Genomic DNA, 15004 nt, shown 5'->3' with positions numbered 1-15004 from the left:
ATTTTTTCATTTAAATTTGTCTATCTAGTGAAGATACTACACCACATGATGTAGTCAACTCTTCAGCTCAAAGGCTAAATAGATCACCTGCTAACATTAAGCTCTTAAGCATCCCCACCATCCCTTGAATCATGACTGTGGCTTTTTATTTTCTTCACAATTTTCCAACATCCTGGGAGTGAAAGCACCAGATGTGATGAAGTCCCCCAGGAGAACCAGGGCCTGTGACTGTGAGGCTACTTTCAGCTGCCTGTAGAAGGCCTCATCAGCTTCCTCCTCCTGGTCAGGTGGCCTGCAGTACACACCCACAACAGTGTCACCCATATGAGCCTGTCCCTTAATTCTGACCCATAAGCTCTAGACTTGTTCTTCATCCGCCCCCAGGCAGAGCTCAGTACATTCCAGTTGCTCCCTCACATGCAGAGCAGCTCCCCCACCTCTCCTTGTTGGCCTGCCTTTCCTAAAGGGTGTGTAGCCATCCATGACAGCGTGCCAGTCATGCAGGCTGTCCCACCATGTCTCTGTGATTGCAGTGAGATCGTGGCCTTGTGACTGCACATAGATCTCTAATTCTTCCTGCTGACTGCCCACACTGCATGCATCGGGGTACAGACAGTTCAGGGAGGAACTCGAGCATGCTGGTTTCTCTGGAGGGGTGCAAGAGGATCTGCCATGTCCATGTCCTCCCTTAAGGTTGTTGGTCTTTTGCTTTTCAGCTTGGGACACAGCTGAGGAACATTTGTCACTGCTCTCACTGGCCACTCTTAATCCCCAGCCAGATGGGATGGCTTGAGCATTGTGACTTTGCCCCCCACCCCCTGCATTTGATTAGTTTGCTTTCATAGATATATTGACCAAGGAACCTATTCCCAAAGACTAGCTTTAAACACTGACATCAGTCTCTTCCATCCTTCTCTATAGAGGGAAGGAGGAAAACAAGCACTGCCACAGGGTGATTCAGCAATCCTAAATTATGGTCCTCATCTGCTTGCTCTCTGCATATGCTCGTAACTTTTCACTTACTAGAAAAGGCAACAAGCCTCAGGGATTTTAAGTTAGCCTTTGGATTGCCATGCCCTTCCTGTCATTAAGTGATTTCCCTATTTATTTCTATGACTTCCCTATTTATAGAATTTAAAACAATTCATAGGTTGTCATCTGAAAAAGATATTCCAGTACTTGCTTATGTTCAATACCAGATTAAATTTGATCACTGCTTCCTCTATATACCAAAGAAGAAAAGAGTGAATTGAAACCAGCTGAAAACAATGAAAATCTGTTCATTGCACTCAAGGGGCATTGGATCAGCCCCTCTCTGTCAGCCCTGTTCTTGCAAACACAGCCTTTCAGAGCACAGGGATCCCAACGACATTAACTTTACCGCCAGTTTTGGCTCTGATGGGCTGAAGTCCTGCGCAGCCGTGATATTCTAGAATCAGTGCCATGAATGCAGCTGGGCTACCCAGATCCACAGTGGCAGATCTCTGCACAAGTTTTGCTTGAAAGCTAGAAGGTTAGCACGTATGTCAGTGCTGATAAGACTGTTGCACAAACAGGGACAAGAAAGCTAAGAATTGCACTAAACGTTTTAAAGTCTGGGCTTGCTTTTAATTTCAGTGTCTATTCCTTAAGCAACATTTCATCCGAAATTATTTTTTTAGCTTGTAATTTTCAAAAAATTGAAGCTGACAATGCACATTTAATAAGTGTAGAAATGGCTTCTAGTTTCCTAAGTATCAAAATATGCTAATTATAAGTACAACTATTCATTATTTTCTTACTTGCTGTTTTTACACACATACAAATGCCTCCTAATTGTTAAAATTCAAAAACAAACAAATGTACCCATTATATTTTTTATGAATTCAGCCCATTGTTCAAGGAAAAGAAATCATTCTTTACACAAAGATTTGCTCTGAAATTGCTGCCAAGGAAAATAACTTTGAGTTATTTGCTGCATAACTACCACATGAGTACATTAGAAGTGCCTAGGGACAGCTTCATCTCGAGCATGTGACTTTTAAGAAAAAGCTTTTAAGTTCAATATTTAAAAGTTGCTGCCATGTCCCTTTTCTTTCTTTGATTTTTAAATTAAATCCAGTTATCACATATAGGAAGTAGTCAGATGGGTTTTGTTTTCAATCATTTATCTAACAACATGAAGGTTCGTATTACCTTACTGCAATTAATTCAGGATATCATTGGGATGTTAAGGAAATAGGTATGTATATATTTCATGGGTATTTTTTCCCCCCAAAATGGAGAAAGCAGTCCTGGCATGAAACCTGTATAACTTTCCTCACCATTAGGACTAGATGATCAAGACTGCCTAACTGTGAAAAGACTAACAGCTGAAGACCTGGGATCTGGCCTTAAGGAGAGTTATATTTTTCACATAATCAAGTAAATCTTTAGATGGGAGGTCCATCCAGAAAGGGTTTACTTCTTCCTAGCAGCAACTGGTTTCCAGAACTGTTAGACTTTGGGGGGGAGGGGGGAATTCCAAAAATTCTCAATATCCTTTTGGTGAGGTAACACAATTGCTCTGTCTCTCTGGAGCTGGGCTACCCTATCTGAAACAGATGCTACGAGTACAAACAGGGCTGTCTGGCAGTTTGTGGATCCAAAACACATCTCTGAAAATGAATATTATCCCCTGACTATACAGTAAGTGTCCCCAGCCCAAAAAGATATGTATGGGCAGTGTCTTCTGTCAGGATCTTGACAGAAAAAGCCCTCCTAATAATTACCAGACTGGTCCAAAGTCCATTAAAGTTAATTGAGAGACTCGACACACTGTCCCAGAACAACCATAACAGGATTATGGGAAAAAATATTTGTTAATCAATCCAAGGCAAATATTCAGCAGGCTCTGGCTTGAATCAGAAACAGCGGCAGAGTCCAAAAGCAGAAATCAGTTCAGGAGACCACACTGTGAAGGGACAGCAGGAAGAAAAGTGGTGGCAGAACTTGGTCCAAAGAACAATATTGCTTAGGGCTTTTTTTCCTAAATCAGTGCAGAAAGGAGCATTTTAAATGGGTTATATTATACTGTATTCAAAACTACAAACCTAAAGGAAAGCAGGGGCCCAGGCCCTATCACAGGAGATACATCTGCTCTAAAGGTCACAGCCACAGGCCCATGCTATGGAAGACACGCTGTCTAGAGAAAGACAGTAGACAAACACAACAAAGCAACATGGCCTAGCAGCTAGTTGAGAACCCAAGGCCCTAAAATGTTCCTGGACCCACAGCTTTGAAGCAGAGGCTCTTTAGATATACAGAAATCTCACCAGGAAACCCAAAAACAGAAGAAAAATTATTTCTGATGAAACTAACTTTTTAGGCTGCTGGGTTTGGAATGTGACACTCCAGTCTTTTGCCTAAGGAGGGGAACTGGGTGGGAAGCCAGGGGGATAGATACATACAAACAGTCTAAAAAAGACCATTAGCATTTACTTTGCCTGCCTCCTTATCTGCCCTTGACATGCTAAAAAAAAAACAAAGAAGCCCAGGGATTATCAATTTTTGTCAAGGAATTTCACGGATGGTGATTTAGGGAACCTAAATATTCTGTGGAAGATCCATTTGGTTTAGATTTTTTGCCATTAATTATCTTGCAACTTCTACTTCGAGAAGAGAATACGATTTCAGTTGTCCTAATCCATGTTCAGTTTTATCCATAAGAAATTCAGGTATAATTTGGGTATATTTAAACATTCTCAAGTTTAATAGGCTTCTCCAAAAGTCATTTGTGTGATATTCCATTAGTAGGAAAATAAAATAAATGTTACATTTTATCTCTGTATTATTTCAGAGATTATGTTATTTCATAGAATCACAGAATGGTTTGGGTTGGAAGGGACCTTAAAGATCATCTGGTTCCAACCCCCCTGCCATGGGCCAGGACACCTTCCACCAGACCAGGTTGCTCAGAGCTCCATCCAGCCTGGCCTTGAGCACTGCCAGGGAGGGGCATCCACAGCTTCTCTGGGCAACCTGCTCCAGTGCCTCACCACCCTCAGAGTAAAGGTTTTCTTTCTTATGTCTAATCTAAATCTACCCTCTTGCAGTTTAAAGCCATTATCCTTGTCCTATCACTACATGGTCTTGTAAAAAGTCCCTCTCCAGCTTTCTTGTAGGCCCCCTTCAAGGTACTGGAAGGCTGCTCTAAGGTCTCCCCACAGCCTTCTCTTCTCCAGGCTGAACAGCCCCAGCTCTCTCTGCCTGTCCTCACAGGAGAGGTGCTCCAGCCCTTGGGTCATTTTGGTGGCCTCCTCTGGACCTGCTCCAACAGGTCCACGTCCTTCTTATGTTGGACGCTCCAGAGCTGGATGCAGGACTCCAGGTGAGGTCTCAGCAGAGCAGAGTAAAGGGGCAGAATTGCCGCCCTCGACCTGCTGGCCATGCTGCTTTTGATGCAGCCCAGGATATGGTTGGCCTGCTGGGCTGCGAGCACACACTGCCAGGTCATGTTGAGCTTCTAGTCAACCAACACCCCTAAGTCCTTCTCCTCAGGGCTGCTCTCAATCCCTTCTCTGCCCAGCCTGGATTTGTGCTTGGGATTGCCCTGACCCATGTGCAGGACCTTGCACTTGGCCTTGTTGAACCTCCTGAGGTTCACACAGGCTCACCTCTCAAGCCTGTCAAGGTCACATCCCTCCAGCATGTCGACTGCACCACACAGCTTGGTGTCATCGGCAGACTTGCTGCGGGTGCACTCGGTCCCACTGTCTGTGTCACCAACAAAGATGTTAAACAGTGCTGGTCCCAGTACTGACCCCTGCGGAATGCCCCGCGTCACTGGTCTCCACTGGTCTCATACAGACATGACTTGGTACTATTATTTTTATTTGTTAAGCTTCAGAAGTTTTTTCTGATAAAACTTCATGATTTTAGAGCTTTAAACCCCTCAAACAAAAATTTGTGTTCTTTTTTATTATTCAGCACTTATGAGATGTAGTAACATTTTTACAGATTTATTACCTTTGAGATTGCAATGCCAAACACAAGGTTTATTGTCAAATAAAGCATCGTTTTGGTTTTTTGATTGCCTGCCTTAGAAGAGTATTGCTTCTGTTCTATAATTGCCTGTATCAAATTATTTAATTGGTTTTGTTGATATCTAATTCTGGAAAGTATCCCAACAAGAAAAATTACACACAGTGAAATAGTGAAGCCAGGCAATACGAACTGACAAAAAATATTTTGGAAGTTGTTCACAATGAAAAAAAGTCGAAATAAAAAATCCAAACAAGAATCCTCAAGCAATAAAGTGCCATCCTAATTTCCTTCGTTTTCTTTTAGGTCCCTATCCACCAAACAGTATCTCCAGCCTCATTTACTGATGGATTTCACGGATTCCAAAATCCACAGAAAGTCATTCAAAATCATAAGACACTAAATATTCTTTAGAAACAGAGCATGTAACATCAGATTCATGTTGGCTGAAGGCACTTTGTAGCTGATCTCCCTGCATGTTATTGGCATCAATTCACAGGCATCGTCATCACTTCATCTCTTTCAATGTTTCCACCATAGTGCCTTCTAAGCACAATTTCTCAGCAGCCCATCAGCAAAGACACTAAAGAAATACTCCACTTGCTCTTTGGATATGTACTCTCCTTCCCCATCACGCTTAGGCCATCATTCCTACAACCTCTTCTGCAGCCAAAGCTCTGGCTACTTCCCGTCCCCACGTCCCTGCTCTGAGAGAGGAAGGCTCTGCTACAGCTTCTGCCAGCACAAACTAGCAGGGCATTGGATCCATCATATCTGAAGCACATATGGACTCCCAATATTCATACTTGGCCATTGCTCTGAGATTGAAGAGCAGAGCAGTCTAGTTTCCAAATGCTGTACAAACATTAATCAAGGTTCACATCGTACCTGTGGGGTAAGCAAGTATTACTGCCTTATGCAACTGTGCAAACTACAGCCCTAAAAGCTTAAGTATTTCTTCTGAGGCTCCTGGTGAACCAGCTGCCAGGCCTAGATGACTGGGTCACTGAATCAAGCCTCTCCTTGCTTTCTGGCTTCGCCCTACTTGGAGGCAGTCTCTGAATTGCCATTTCGCTGTATCACTTCACACGAAAACCATGCTAAGGGGAGAGGAAGCAGATCATAGTATTCACGATACAACATTTCCCTCTTCACCGCCTCAAGCTGCACAGGACGTGAAGATGTGCCATGGTACCATTTTACTTCAAATAACAGCGTTCTACCCCATGGGCAAAAAACCAGTCATATTCAAACTACCTGCAGAAATTCAGCAAAAGCATCAAACAGCTGATCAGAGCTGTTGCCTTTTTCAAAGGCAAGATTTCACTAGTCACCTGGTTAACAGGATTTTTTTTCCAGTGAAAGGCAATGACTCTCAGGTTTCTCCACCTCTGCTCTGCCCTAGTGAGGCCCCATCTGCAGTACTGTGTCCAGTTCTGGGCTCCTCAGTTCAAGAAAGATGAGGAGCTACTGGAGAGAGTCCAGCAGAGGGCTGCGAGGATGAGGAGGGGACTGGAGCATCTCTTCGTTCAAAAAGGTCTTACATATACCCTATATCAGCCAAAGAAATGGAAGGGGTCGAGCAACTAGCTGTCCTAACACCTCTTACAAGCAGAGCAAGGAAATCCTTTCCTCTCTTCACTGCTTCTTCCTCTGGAAGAGCCTCTGGGGTTCTCACTGTCTCTTCTGTTCAGCTTTCAGAATGGAGCAGGCACCAGCACCTCTGTGCAGACTTCTCAGTCCTGGCCTGGGTCTGAGGCCAAGAATGTCCAGCCCCAGTTTCACTCTGTGAGACTGCAGGCAAGGGGAGTCCCTCCAGTATCTTAACCCCCACCCTGAAAATCAAGCTGATTGGGATGAATTCGGAGCCCTTTGGAATGAATTAGCGACATCTTTATCCTTGCATACTATTGCATCCATCAGTCAGAGAAAGGCTGAAGGCTGCAACTTGCACACAGAAGATAAACCGGCAAATTAGCTGCTGCAAGCAGCCTCCAGCCACTGTCACTCACAAGATCACAAAGGCCCCATCGTTTACTGTTATTGCTCTCTCAGAAAAATCACCGCTTTGCTTACTTTTCAAACTCCAAGTCTTTCATTCCATAATAGATGACCTCAAGAATTTGCCTCCGTATGTGCTTCTGTCTCCATCCTGCACGGCTGCAGTCAGAGAGTCCGCAGCATCTGACGTTTTTCATATTCTTTGCCATCTACAAATTACAGGCGATTTCAATGAACAAGAAACCAACACTGACACAACTGTCACAAACGCAAGCACTGGAAAGCTTTGCTAACATATAATACAAAACACCATTTTACACCTATTTTCATAATAGAGGACAACCTTCTCTGGCACAGAAGGAAATGTTACAATAGTACTCTATGAGAAATGAATATTTTGCATTTTCTCAATGTCTAAGGCAATTTCCTCTTCAAATGGCACTAGTAAACTTCAAAACTCTTCTAGGCAAAGCAGTGAATTTCAGATGCAATTCTTATATTTTAAACAGTAGGCAGAAAATTACCTTCCTTCAATGACTGAAACCTAGAGATTTGCTAGAAAACAAATATCAAAGATAAAGGCAGTAATACATTTCATAAGTATCAGCAAACTTCAGAATAACAGCAAATTATTTGTTCTACATGTACTGAAGCATTCTTCTTTTTTTCTCTTCACTTCAAAAATTACCAAAATCAAGAAGATGTAGGTGTTGAAAGAAAATGTATAGGTGGGACAAACTGACAAGTATATTAACATGGTAGCAACTGCAAATCTTTCCCCCAAGTCTGTTAAAAACCTCAGCAACCTGGACCTTAAAGAAAGCTTACGAACTGAGAACTGACAATAAATTAATATTGAAGGTTTCCATGCTTACTCTGCTCTGCATTGAATTCGCTCGGCTTACAAGAATAAAGCCTAGTTTAAAAATCTCACTCCTTTTAACTGCTGTTTCTGCAAATGCAACCAGGGAATGGAAAGTCAGGCTGTATTCTTTCTGCCTCACCTAACAGCAGCAATAATCAAGATTCCGCCGCTGCTCCTTACTCACTCATTCACATGCGGCTGCCTGAGACAGAATTAAATCCAGCTCAGTTGCAAACGCTCTGCAGTGCTACCAGGAGTAAGGAGGAGCAGAGTCCTTAGAGGGAATCCTGATCACAGTGAAGTCAGTACTTCAGTGGAGCCAAGATTTCATATCTTGTTTATCTTATCCCAAAGAGTTGAGATTCCCAGTCCAGTATTCCCAGTGCAGAGCATTTAGGCAGAGCCAATAGGCCTATTTGTGACTAAAACCATCTTCTGACGTAAGCAAAAGTTGCCCGAAGTAAGTAGCTATGAATCAGGCAGATTTGACTACGCCTTGGCAACTCTGCCTGGCAAGAAAGGGTGGAAGAGGACAAAGCTTTTTATCTGGCTAAAGACATGAAGGAGGAAAACCAGGTTTTATTCATTAAAAAAAAAAAAAAAAGTATTTTCCTATAGTGATAGATGTAAAACAACAAAGGAAATTCAAATCCAGAGAAAGGATTAGACTTCACCAGAGTAAAGCTAGGATTTCTCTTTCTTGCCATGACTGGCAAAACATTTCCGCCACAACTCCAAGCTTTTAATGGAGAAAGAGACACAGCAATCTTGATTCATTTCTCCCTGTAATGAGATTTAACTGAAATGCACTGTTTGATGAGTGAAGCAAAGGTTTGAATACCGTGGTGCCTGGCATTGGCATTACGATTTTCTGCCAGACTGATACGACCATTTGTCCTCACAGGTTAGATCAGCTATGTACCAACCAGCTCGTGCTATCAGAATCCTTCAGCAGAGACCCTAGAAGCAATGTTCCTGTTTGTTCTCTGGAGTACGAGCGATATCACAGCACTTCTCGCAACACAGGGCCTTGCCATGGTGTCTCTGGCAACACGCGCTCTGTTGTCACCGACACGTGCCAGCTGGCTGCTGCTCCCCACCCCAGCAGCGACTGCGCTTCGGTAGCATTTATGCATGTGAAGCACTTGGGGATCCCTTGGGAAGAAGGAAGACAATTAGTATTTTAAATATTTTCTTGTACTCGAGAAGCACAAAGGATATCCATTGAAAACAGAATCAGAGAATGGTTGGGGTTGGAAGTGACCTCTGTGGGTCACCCAGTCCAACCCCCTGCCCAAGCAGGGTCACCCAGAGCAGGCTGCACAGGACCTTGTCCAGGCGGGGCTGGAATATCTCCAGAGAGGGAGACTCCACAGCCTCCCTGGGCAGCCTGGGCCAGGGCTCCGGCACCCTCAGAGGGAAGAAGTTCTTCCTCGGGTTCAGCTGGAGCTTCCTCTGCTTCAGTTTGTGCCCGTTGCCCCTTGTCCTGTCGCTGGGCACCACTGGAAAGAGTCTGGCCCTGTCCTCCTGACACGCACCCTGCAGATATTTAGAGGCATTTGTAAGATCCCCTCTCAGCCTTCTCTTCTCCAGGCTGAACAAGCCCAGCTCCCTCAGCCTCTCCTCTTAGAAGAGATGCTCCAGTCCCCACATCCTCTACAGGCATCGCAACAGAAGGAACTTCTGGACACTCCCTTACGGAGGTTGGAGCTTACCGTGAGACAATTTCCTGCCACAAATCGCTGAAGTCCATCTTGCCACCCACACCAGCATTGCCCATCACCGTACATCATGGCATTTTGCTCAGCAACTGTGCCTCCCATAGATCTGAGCTGGCCAGGTGCCACCTCCATCATACATCGCTTCCCTCTCCCAGGCTTTACGGAACTCACTTGTTGGCTCAGGTTACTCGGCAAGGGTGGGAAGGAGATCTGGAAAGGGGCTTTCATGCTTTCCCACTACCCCAGACTCCTGAATTCTGCCTGCAACACCACCTTTCTGGTGTTGAATGAGTCAGAGAAAGGTTTAAGGAGTCCCCGAGACAAACGGACACCCAGGATGACAGTCAGCAGAAGAGCTGTGCCTTGCAGAGAAGGCAGCAGGCTGGGTGGGGAGGCGGAGAAGTTCTGCAGAGGTGCGCTGCGGGGGCTCGCCTGCCTCGGGGGATGCGTGTCGAGGAGGCTGGGACAGACACAGCGGTTCCTCTGCGGGAAACAAAAGCTGCTTGCCCTCGACATGGGGATCAGAAGCAAAATCTGTGTTCAAACTTGCAGTTGCTGCCCCTCATTAGAGCTGTACAGTCACCCTAATAAACAACATATGGGAAATCTGAGGTAATTATTTGCCAAGAAAGCAAAAATAGCAAAATTTTAATGGCAGCAATAAGAAGTATGCTGTGAGGAATAAGTTGGGGACCAAGTAGTAAAACATGCTGCGCTCTCCCATTTTTGTGAAAATGTGTCAAAAAAGCATAAATTAGTAAAGAAAACCCCGTACTACAACACCTGGCACGCTCTCGGGCAGAAGGACCAGAGCTCAGCTGCGCTTCCAAGCAAACCCCACCACGCAGGACAGCTTGCGAGCTCACCGCCCTGCTGGCCACCCCCGAAGGGCCCGTGCCTCAGGGCCACGGCCCCCCGCACGCCGCCTCGAGAGCGGAGCAGCGGCGCGGGAGGCCAGCTGGCCGGGGCAGGGGAACGCGGACCCGCGGTCGCTCTGCGTCCGGTCCGGCTCCGGACAGCCCCACGGCAGCCTGCGGCCGCCCTTCGGCCAGCAGGCCCACGCAGAGATCTGCGCTCCGACTCCTGCCCTTCGGGGCAGCCTGCTGCAGCAGGCACGGGGGAAGAAAGGGGGGCATGGGCAAGCTTTTCGAGGTGCGGTTATAGACCTTCGCACCAAACGGAAGATTTCGGTCTGCAAAGATCTATCAATTTAGCATATTGCACGCAGAGAGGTACACGCATCAGATTTGGTTTGTTTTGTTAAGAAAGAAAGAAAATAAATGCCTGAAAAATATTCTTCTCTTGCTATAAACACATCAGTGCTCATTTTCCCTATATTCTACTTTGGGCCGTTTTGTGTAAAATCTTTAATTAAAGTTTTTCTTTGAAACTGTCATCATCAAACCAGAAGAAAGAAAGTAAAAAACGGAAGGACACAGCTGTGCATATATGAAGTGCTATTCAGTACCAAATGAATTGGAACAAAATAAGTATCGTGACTGTTATGCTCTTAGTTTTGGCTCTGTATTCTCAGTAGCACAGTCTAACTTGTCACTTTATATTGATTCCATCTGTTTACACTCTGCAGAGTATTGGCTTCCTACAGTGAACATTTCCTATTTACCAGCTGGTAAAGATAGGCCCAAACCAGATAGAAAAGAATTAGACTATTTTCAGATCCTCATAAACATAAAATCAAAAATTAATGGGGGAGGGGAGATAATAGTAGGGGGAGTGAGAAAAATATACGGGCCTGATGCTTGTTCATATCAATAGCCCTTTACAACCCACTAGCAATTTTTAGAGACCTTGAAATTTGTGCAGTGAGTACACAAAATAAATATTTCAGTCCCCTTTAGAATCTGCTTTACATGAACAGCCTTATTGTAAATGCAAATCAATCCCAGCACCTGAGTAATCTTTAAAGAGAAACAGTTGGGGTCTGAACGTGGCTAATATAATATCCCCACTCCCACCAGCCAGCTACGAGCGAGAGACCTCTGCGTAAAACGATGGGCACATGGCGTACAGAGCCCTCTTTACACTCCAGCAAACTGAGTTTTAGTTATTTCTTTTTCTTACCTGCTGGATTCCTTTCTTCATGATGAGGATGATAAGGGGACTAGAGCATCTCTCCTACAGGGAGAGGCTGAGGGAGCTGGGCTTGTTCAGCCTGGAGAAGAGAAGGCTGAGAGGGGACCTTAGAAATGCCTCTAAATATCTGCAGGGTGGGGGTCAGGAGGACAGGGCCAGGCTCTTTTCAGTGGTGCCCAGCGACAGGACAAGGGGCAATGGGCACAAACTGAAGCAGAGGAAGCTCCAGCTGAACCCGAGGAAGAACTTCTTCCCTCTGAGGGTGACGGAGCCCTGGCCCAGGCTGCCCAGGGAGGCTGTGGAGTCTCCTTCTCTGGAGATATTCCAGCCCCGCCTGGCCGCGGTGCTGTGCCCCCTGCTCTGGGTGACCCTGCTTGGGCAGGGGGTTGGACTGGGTGACCACAGAGGTCCCTTCCAACCCCGACCATTCTCTGATTCTGTGACACTATTATTTGGAGGGGCTGACTCACTTCAGGAGAATCCTTTTACCATCCTCAAAAAACTGTTTCAGGTTGCAAGCTCTTCTTGAGCAAAGTTTATTTTTTTAACGTTCAGGAACACTATGGCATCGAAGTGAGGGCTCGTTTCTATGGTGCTATGTCCTTTTGCAAGTATTACTGAGGAACAAATCCTGTCCCTATTTTTGGAGTCCTAGCAGCCGAGTCAGTGAAATTGCACTCTAGAAAGAAAAAGAAGGCAGCTTTGGGTACTTAGAAGAGAAGCTGCCCTTTACTGAACAGGTTTCTGCCGTGCCAGGGCAGTAGCGTGCAGCCAGGGCATCAGCTGGCGAGGAGCATGGAAAAGAAGAGTCCGGGCTTCGGGTATGGTTTGCAGGCTCTGGTTCCTGCTACCTGCAGCACAGCAAGAAGTGCGTAAATACCCCAACTGCGTCGCTGCCTGACTGCCTTGAACACTCGTTGAACCAGTAGAAAAGGGCTCTCGCACCATCACTTGCACTCCCAGGCTCACCTCTGTTCAGCATCTGGCCCTCCTTTCCAGGCGAAGTTCTGCACTTAGGAGGCAGCACTGGGGATCCGGCACGCTGTGGCCATTTTCCTGCAGTTTACTGTTACTTTTCTTTCTTGGTCAGGTGGGTTTTTTTCCTTTTCTTCGAACGCGTTTTTCCCAAGACAGTGACCTTTGGGAGCAACATTTTATTACATTTGACTAGAAGTGACGGAAGGACTCTTTTAGTCAAAACTAAGCTTCAGAGATGGCCCTGGCATTTGAAATACTCAAAACCTTTTCCTAGCTTACGTATGCTTCACTGAGCAAGGAAGAACGACTACACAGGCAGCCAAGCCAGACTTGCTTCCAACAAATACAACAAACGAGTTCGGTGGCACAAAAACAGGCAAGGTCAGCCCTGGATCGTTTGATGAAGCGAACTGTCGGCATGGCTAGAGTTTGAGTGCAGGACAGTGATGAGAAGTGCAAGGCTGCTGTCAGGTCTTGGCTCCCCTGTGCCTTTCCACCGACTAGAAGGTGCTCTGAACCACCTGCTGCTTCCGCTGGTCTTGGCTATCATGCTAGCTACGATGCCTCAGTACAAGTACATGTGGTAGGTGGTCCAAATGCGGGTTTCTGCCTATACAAACAGAAAATTACTGTTCCTTTATTTACTGAGGGCATCAGGAAATTTTTCTTTTTTTTTTTTTTGTTTGCTTGGCTTTTGTTTTGTTTTTGTTTTGGTTTTTTTTAACATGCACATATGAACTCAAAACCCAAACCGAGTTAACAATAGAAATGCATCCTTGACTGATGATGTGCATCCAAACAGAAGCAGAATAAGATCTGGCTTGGGAATAACCACTGTGATACATTACAGATAAAGTTTTAAAAGAGTATATGAACTCTTCAGTGCATCTGAATAATTATCTGTGTACATCATGCATTTATGTATCCTGCAGTACTTATTTAACTGAATTGTTCCTTGGATACACACGTAGCAGTAACCTTGCCTTAAGTTAATGATACTTTCTGTTAATGTACAAAAATATATGTAACAGCTCTATTTCACAATGCTGTTAAAAAAATAATATAGAACCTTGTAAATTAAATATATCAGACCTCTAATTAGGACTTTGGAGGATATTTTCAATTCATAAATTCTATAATAAGAAGGTATTTCAGCAGTTTCTTTTGTGATAGGAAACACTTCACGTGAAAAAGCAAACGTTACTCTTCAGTTAGCTGCATATAGCCAAATGAATAAAAGCTACGACATTAATAACAACTACACCAAGTTATGATTGATAGGCTTTTCTACAGCGAGAAAAGATTGCCTTGGATACAATCTGTCCTAACAGCCTTGTGATATGTTAATATTTTATTCAGACTAGAGTGAGGATATATTCAGATGTCCTACTCGGTGGAAGAGAAGCAAACGGGTTGCAAACACTACTGCAGCCCTGAGGTGCAGTAACAGCTGTGAAATCAGAAAGATCTTACTTCCCCCTCCCAAATTACAGGCAAAGTCCATGCCAAGCACAGCAGGAGGTTGGATTTTCCTTAGAATTTACATCAGGTTATGTTTAATGTATTTCTTCTATGAACAGGCTTAGGGGAGAGCCAACAGACTGTCAACACAGTGCTCTAGAAGGCATGAAATACTTTTCTGCGTCCTGGTAAATAATAACTACTGTTAGGCATGATATGTGACATTAGGTTAACTTCCAAATACAATATAATATCATGATGTTGATAAAACAAATTTTCATGGCTCAGTTTGTGCAAAAATGAAACAATAAAAGTCCAGCTTTCCCCATAGTCACACCACCACTTCCGCCTCAATTTGGAAAAATGTTTTTGTGCTGTTCAAATTTGTCTTGAGATTTAAGTAGACTGAGCTCTGGTGGCTGGATATTTTTAAGCAAAAAGGGTACAAAATGCCTAAAATGCTGTTGTTCCGATACGACAGAATGTTTTACACCAGTCTTGCAAAGGGCTGAAGAATTACAGAAATTGTCCTGCCATGGGGAATGTAGTTTCTTAAGCAAGTCAAACGTTGTTACTCCAGCCACCAGTAGCTAAGAAATGAAATCACAGTGGCACTATGCCAGTCCTACACCAGAGATTTGTTGCAAGACTGTTTGAAAGAGAAGAGTGCTTAGGTTTTGCATGCTAAAAAGGGATTCCAGTATAGACTGGAGAGGCTTTTGAAATAATACTTACTATTTCAGCACAATAATGCAAAAAAACCCAAAACCAATAGCACAAAAACCCTAAGCACGCAAGTACGACCAGATATTCACAATACAACAACAGGGCAACATCCTTTTAAACATGTTACTAAATTGATATCAGTTGAACAAGAGCTACA

At 44.5% G+C, this 15004-nt stretch overlaps 1 protein-coding gene across 3 annotated transcripts in view; it reads right to left on the bottom strand.

Moving 5' to 3' along the window:
• Positions 1-15004, bottom strand: part of EFCAB6 (EF-hand calcium binding domain 6) — a 107258-nt gene that overhangs the window by 75300 nt on the left and 16954 nt on the right. For 2 of the 3 annotated variants that reach the window (XM_075443308.1, XM_075443300.1), the window contains exon 7: positions 12652-12820. The gene's annotated coding sequence lies outside the window, so the exon portion shown is untranslated. Of the gene's footprint in view, positions 1-7077; positions 7212-8793; positions 8879-12651; positions 12821-15004 lie in introns of those variants that run through there. The other variant, XM_075443314.1, reaches the window with a different exon arrangement.

Source organism: Opisthocomus hoazin, chromosome 1 (assembly GCF_030867145.1).
Source record: "Opisthocomus hoazin isolate bOpiHoa1 chromosome 1, bOpiHoa1.hap1, whole genome shotgun sequence".
Taxonomy (NCBI): Eukaryota; Metazoa; Chordata; class Aves; order Opisthocomiformes; family Opisthocomidae; genus Opisthocomus; species Opisthocomus hoazin.
Note: the sequence above shows the minus strand (reverse complement) of the source record. Positions and strands in the feature narration are given on the sequence as shown.